This window comes from Falco punctatus (genome assembly GCF_963210335.1).
Source record: "Falco punctatus genome assembly, chromosome: Z".
NCBI classification, from domain to species: Eukaryota; Metazoa; Chordata; class Aves; order Falconiformes; family Falconidae; genus Falco; species Falco punctatus.
The window spans coordinates 33,626,635-33,634,103 of NC_137586.1; positions in this window are offsets into that span (position 1 = coordinate 33,626,635).

A 7,469-nucleotide genomic window follows, 5' to 3' on the forward strand; every position below is an offset into this window, starting at 1 on the left:
TCATAACTATTAATGTAAATTGGTACAATCTGTTTATGGAAAGTGTCGTCATTTTTGTCTATGTATTAAAGGCGCAGATAAAAGCTGCTTTCCAACCTTAGTAATTCTAAAGCAATGTTTCTAGTTTTCAAGAGAAAATCTGGGCATCTAACCCAAAATATTCAGTATTTTTGCTTTCTTCATTCCTTGCTGGTGCTTATCTCAGTGTTTTATTTTTGCTGTCACTTGAAAGAATCCAACTGACTGATATAAGGCATGAAAGAATGTGACAAAGTAAGTTGTCAAATGCCTTTATGTCAGCATCTTTTCCAGATGACGTGTTAAAAAAAGGTTCTGTGTCAGGAATAGTGAACTGAAGGTGATATATAAACTACATTTATACTTTTATTTTCATTTTAAGAAGTTTTGCATTTTGTAGAAGTAGCATCTAGCTTTAAGGTGTCTTATTCCCTTTAATTTTGAGTACTTACCATGAGTTTCATGCCTCCCCCTTCCTCTTTTTCGCACTCCTGAAATGAGATAGCTGAACAAATATATAATTGTCTTGTTTTGTCAATTAAGAATCAACACTTGGATATACAGAAGGTGATAATCAGGATGTCTTTGTGTAAACTCGAAAATAACTAGTTCTTTCTTTAGAATTCAATAAACACCTCAGCCTCTTTTAAATTCAGAGCAAATTTTGTCTCTTATATTTTGATGCTTTATTATTATTTACACTAAAACCTTTGCAAAACAACAAAAGTCTTTTTTTTTTTAAGAGTAGGTATGAAAAAATATAAAATATTTGAATGAAAAACAAAACAAAGTAAAAAAAGAAAGAGTAGATTGTTTGAAGTTGAGCACTCTCTTGTGTATTGCTTGGGAATAAGGATTTGCAAAGTGGATATGTTTTAGGTGCCAGCAGATTAAAGCACTCCCTGTGCCCAAAGTTAGGTGACTGAAGATTGCAGTATATATTGTAATGCATGGACACTGATCACCATCACTACCAGAGATGCTGAAAGGGACATACAAAAAGGAAAAATTCACAGTAGAATTAGACAAGGAAAAATGTAAAGAATAAATGGCAGCTGGTTTTGGCTATAGTGCAGTGTTTTGTACATGCCACAAAACATACCCACCAAAGTTGACCAGTCAGTGGTAGGGTTCTTTCTTTCACCATATAATTCCAATCAAAAATTTTAAGTGCCTGGCAGATAGCACGTAACACAGAGCAGTTACACAGAACTACTTAATTTTTCTCTGATGCATGAGTGAATTTTCCTTGAAAAATCTTGTGAAATCCCAACTTATGAAATGTATGTGAAATGTTGAACTCTATTTCTATCTTACCAATTTGCTAGTGCTGTTTTGTATGCATGGCCTTTAACTTTTATACTGTCCACATCTTTTTAAAGATGTGTTTTTTCATACTTACTATGTTTTAGCTGCTGGGTGAGTCAATCTCATACTTCTGCAGAGAAAGGTGGTCTTCTAATGCTGTTTCTGACTTTGTAATTCTACTGTATTCTCTCTCTTGGCTCTGCTCATTAACTCCTCAGTATACTATAAATACAGAAAGGAAAAATAAATTATCTTCTTTTTTATTAAACTGAACAGACTCAGTAGTATATATGTGAGTACTATAATCAGAACAAGCAAAGGACAGCTGTGAGTAGGGGGGATTATAAAAAGGGAAAATGAACACCATTTTCATCTTAAAGGAACACTTAGTTTGACCTTGCTAGCTTTTTTTGGTTGAAAGCATATAATCAGGTATCAAAGTTGTAGGGTTAAAATACAATGTTTTTTACTTAAAAATATATTCGATACATAATTGTCTAATTCTTACTGAATATAACTGATTTAACAGATGCAGGCCACCTTGTCTAAGAAGTCATGTGGAATGGCTTTATAATTGCTTCCAAGCCAAAGAATGAGCAAGAAAAGGCCAGATGTTCCAAGAAGGCAGTAATTACTTTATTTGGGAATGTTGCCTTCTTCTAGTTCATAATGAGGGGAGTTGCACCAGGAACTTGTTCAGACAAAGATTAAAGGACAACATGAAACCTGTGGCATACTGCTTTTGTATACATCTATGTGTTTGGTCAGTTGAGTAAAACTACAGGGTTTTCTCACTCTGTGGAAAGATTTTCTATATGATAATACACCTGTTTTCTCAGTTTACTTATATGGCTTAGGGAAAATTAGTTCCAGAAGGTCAAGGTCTTCAAAAGCCAAAAGAACTTCTGGAAATTACTTGCACAAAACATAAGGGGTTTGAGAAGCTTATTCCAAACACAATGCATTTCCTCCATGGATTTCAGATGCCAGGAAGAGGACAGCTATTGGATCCACTCAGCAGGACATTTTCTTGAGATCTTAAGTCAGTAACAAGGCTTGAATACTACAAAGAGCTGTGAAGCTAAAAATGGTAATCTGGAAAGATCTTGGTAACCAGGAATTGCATCATCACACAAGACTGAGTGCACCCAGGATGGTCAAGTACTGTTCCTGAAGTGACATAAAAATTGTCATCTTTGCTTTCCATTCTTTTGCATGTTTTTTGGTTTTATTTTTGTTTTAATAAATCAGTCAGCAGCATACTTTTAATTAGTTGTAGGACATGCTTGGCTATTCTAGTCCTAAGAAAGGTAATTATTATAACATTTAAATTTATCAGTTCTAAAGCAAGTACAGTGCAGAAAATGTTGCATTTCTTTCTTTAATAAATTCATACTAAAACTGGGATTTCAGAAGTGTGTGCTTCAATAATCCAGTATTTGACTGCTCATGATCAGTCCATTGAATTATATCACACACGTAACAGATGGTTGTGACAGAATGTTTCTTACCCCTACATGACCTGATATAAAAAAATATATATGCATAACATATAACTTATTTTGGGAAATCCCATTACTCATATACTATGTGCCAAAAAAGACAAAAGAAACAGGACAAAAGTGTTTTGTTTTATTTTGTTTTGTTTTGTTTATGAAGTCATGGCATGTGTTGAATACTGGAGATGAACTAAATTCACAACGGTTCTAGTAAAATGAAGCAAGAAAGAGGTCTTTTAAAGTGATATGAAACAGATTAATGTACTCAACATGACTGACAAAATTTATTAAACTCAATCATGCTAGCAGAAAGGAGAACACCTTACACATTTTAGGAAAAGTATCTTTTAGGGTAGAAAACTATCATCAGACAACTGAGCAGAAGTGGGTTACATATAAAATTTATCTCTGACCGATAATTTTCCTCTTTAAGGAAAAGTAGCCCATGTTTCTCAGTATTTTCCACTAAAATCTATCAGATTATAAGAATAATCTGAAAGTTTAATACTACTTTCCAAGTAAGAAATGGAGATGAGGTACTTGAACTACAAATGTATGCTTTGCCACCTAATCAGGTTTGGAAACAAAAATCCATACTCAAGATTTATCAAAGTTTAGCAACACAACTGAAATTTCACTCTTTTATCTGTATAACAAAATTCAGATAGTAGTCAAAAATATTTAGTACTGATTATGAGAAGTTAATAATACATACAAAGTGTTCCACAGAGGAAAGGTAATTCTGCCATGTTTTTGTCTTCTCGTATGGTTCACATTTTAGTAAGGAAGTTCAGTGATTCTAAGGCTGCTTTATATTTTCATTAGGTTAAAGAAAAGATATTTTAATTTATTAATTAATTAGTGATATCCATGAATTTACTTCTAACTGATAGCACTTTCAGTGGGAAATCTACTGGCATGACTATACAACAAATATTGGTTAAATCAAATGATTTCACAGAAAAAGAAAATAATTTGTCTAATTCTAGGCATTCTGTTCTAGCACCCTCACTGAATTTGCTATGTTCTAAATTTAGTACAAGACTGATACTGGAAAAGGATGTGCTTTTCCATAAAGCAAAGAGTAGCAAAAGAAGGGATTAATAATATTGAAACAATCAACAGCAATTTTGCAGTCAGTAGAAATACCATTAATAAACAGATAGGCCTTGAAAAATGGATCCCCAAAGCCATAACTATAGAATATAAAAAAGTATAGCAGATCAAAACTGTGTGGTTTTATCATCGAAACTGATAAGTTTTGCAGAAATGCTTTTGTTTCAACAAATCTTTCGGTAGTAAAATTCTTCAGATCTTTTTTGGTTTTAGCTTCAAGGCTACTGGCTATTCTGCAATAGACAGTAGGCTGATGAATATGGATGGAATATTTTAAATTATAATTCCAAATCATGGGATAAGCTTTATTCACTACTTTATTTGATATACTGACAGCACAGGTAAGTGTATATCTCTTCTTTAAAATCTTTTAAAGTACTCTCTGGGGTTTTGGGGCTTTGTTTTGAAATGGAAAAAAAAAGTGTTTTGAAATTTTACAGTGTTTCATTGAAGGAAATGATGTTTTATATCTGCTGCAGGGAAAATAGTAATCAAAATAAAGACAAAAAAAAAAAAAACAAACCAAAAAAAAACCAAAAAACCCCAAACCAAAAACAACCACGACCACCAAAACCCAAATTCTCAAAGAAAACCACCAAAATCACCCCAAATTCTGATGCAAGATAAAAACCAGCAGCTAATTCTATGCAGGATAATTCCTACTACTAAGTTATAGAGATATGCGAGAGACAAAATCCTTTGAATAATACACAGAAAGCATACAAAGATATTCTGAAAGTGTGTTAAGCCAGTGATTAGAGAAGTAGAGCAATCAGAAAGTCAGATATGCAAAAATCAAAGAGTGGCAAGAGGCTAGAACAGCAGTCAGCTATGTTAAAGATGGTGCTTGTTCTGGCCTGTGAGTAAGAGGAAGTTACCTGGCACTAGCTACTTGGGGTAATGCAAAAGGCCAAAGCAAGACAAACATTCAGAATGGAACACTGATGAAAATAACTGAAATAAATGATAATATATGTTATTATGCTTTGTATATTAGATGTACAACACATTCTACATGTACAGTTTATATAATCTGTATTGTTAAGGAATTCACGTCTAGATTTTGCTCTCTTGCTGATTTAAATCAAAGAGAAAACTCTTATTAACTTCTATGACGTGGAACTTTGTATCTTGCATGTTCTAATTTTATAAAGTGCATGCAGGTGAAATATATTGCTGTATGTGCCAGAAACAAGATTAGATAAATTAAAAGACTCTCTACTGAGATTTGTATACTGTTCATTTATTTTCATTTTACACTCAATCATATGCTTATACTAATGGAGAAAAAAGGAAAAAAGAAATCCAACAGTGAAATGACTTTGACTAATCTGGTTGTGTAGCTCCATAAAATGTGGCAGGAAGAGAGCAGAAATGGCCTGAACACCTGTGCCATATGGGCACAGAAAGACTGCTGTGGACCATATGTTGGGAAAAGGACCCAGGAAGGCTTCCCAGACATTGGACAGACAGCATGAGGAACTATGCAAGAAGAGCGTCTATCAGCTACAGTCACGCAGCCCAGAATTATCAGCATTTGAGCTAACTGCTGAAGCAGTTAATAATCTGAAGTGTATTGCCCAGTAGAGAAGAAAAACATATCTAGCTAAATGGTGTCAGAGCACGTAATTCATAGACTTTAATTGTGAAATATCAGTGCAGTTAATGTAACGTATAAATAAAAACTTTCATATAATCATAGAATTGTTTAGGTTAAAAAAGACCTCTGAGGACATCAAGTCCAACTGTCAACACAGCACTGCCAAGTCCATCACTAGATTATGTCACTAAGCCCCACAATTTTGTGTTTTTTAAGCACTTCCAGGGATGGTGATTCCACCACCTCCTTGGGCAGCCTGTTCCGATTCTTGACCACCTTTTCAGTGAAGAAAGTTTTTTTAATATACAATCTAAACCTCCCCTGGCATAACTTGAGGCTGTTTCCTTCTGTCTTGTTGCTACTTATGTGGGAGAAATGACTGACTTCTGCCTGCCTACAGCTCCCTGTCAGGTAGTTGTAGAGAGTGATAAGATCCCTCCTGTGAAGTTGTCTTTTCTAGGCTAAACAAACCCAATTCCCCCAGCTGCTCCTCAGAAGACTTGCTCTCTAGACCCTTCACCAGCTTCACTGCCCTTCTCTGGACACGTTCCAGCAGCACCTCTACGTCGCTCTTGAAAGTGACAGGCCCAAACCTGAACACAGTGTTCAAGGTGCGGCCTCTCCAGTGCCGAGTACAGGGGGATAATCCCTTCCCTTGCCCTGCTGGCCACACTGTTTCTGATACAAGGCAGGATGCAGTTGGCCTTCTTGGCCACCTGGGCACACTGCTGGCTCATGTTCAGCTGGCCATCAAGCGGCAGCCCCAGGCCCTTTCCCACCAGGCCCTTTCCAGCCGCTCTGCCCCAGCCTGTAGCGCTGTGTGGGGCTGGTGTGACCCAGGTGTGGGACCTGGCACTTATTGGTGATTCTCATACAAGTGGCCTCAGACCATCGTTCCCTTATGTCCAGATCCCTCTGCAGAGCCTTCCTACCCTCAAGCAGATCAACACTCCCTCCAACTTGGTTTTGCCTGCAAACTTGCTGAGGTGCACTCAATCCCCTCTCCAGATCATTGGTAAACCTAGTAAACAGGATGGACCCCAGTGCTGAACCCTGTGGAACACGACTTGAGACCAGTCACCAGCTGGATTTAACTGCATTTGCTACCACATGGGCTCCACCATTGTCATGACCTGAATGGAGTCGTTTTGGATTACTTCCCTCCCATTGGGACCAATGATGAAGTTTGTGATACCCTTGGACTGAATTAAGGTGAAAAAACACCAACCAACCAGTTTTACGATTTATTAATACAAAATACAAGGCATGTATTTAGATGCAATAACTCAATGACAAGTAGTTTAACTGGATAAGCCAGTCCTGTGCCACATGTTTTTACTTATATCTGGTCACTATTTAATAAAAAGTAGGGGAGGCATCAGGGAGAAAAGAGATCACAACCCATGGATCCAGCAGCATTCCATTGATCCTCTTCATACTGGGTGTCTTGATGGTGGGGGTCCCACCCGAGCTTTCGTCAATATGGGTCTTATGGTCTTGATAGGACACCTCATTTACACACATAGCAAGGGTGGGTGTGGGCTGTGTCTGAGCAAGCTCAACGTGTGAGCAGTGTTCACAGGGGGTCCTCATCGGTGTTTGTGAGGTGTTTAGGCATCCCCTGCAGTACACATAAGCATTAGTTGCCTTATATCGCTATAGAAGGTTCTTACAGAGAGTGCTAGCTAGATCTCGCCTTTGCAAGACCTAAAGCCTTTACATGCTGTACCAGCTTGTGGTTACCACGTTAGGCAACAGCAGCTCACTGTGCAGCAGCAACTCATTTCTGTTCCTCTGCAAACTCAGCAGAACAGCTTTGTACCAGTTCCACACTAAGCAACGATTAAAATAATTATCAATATATTGGTTCCTTACAGCCATCCAGCCAGATTTTAACCCAGACGAGTACACCTGTGCAAGCCATAAGC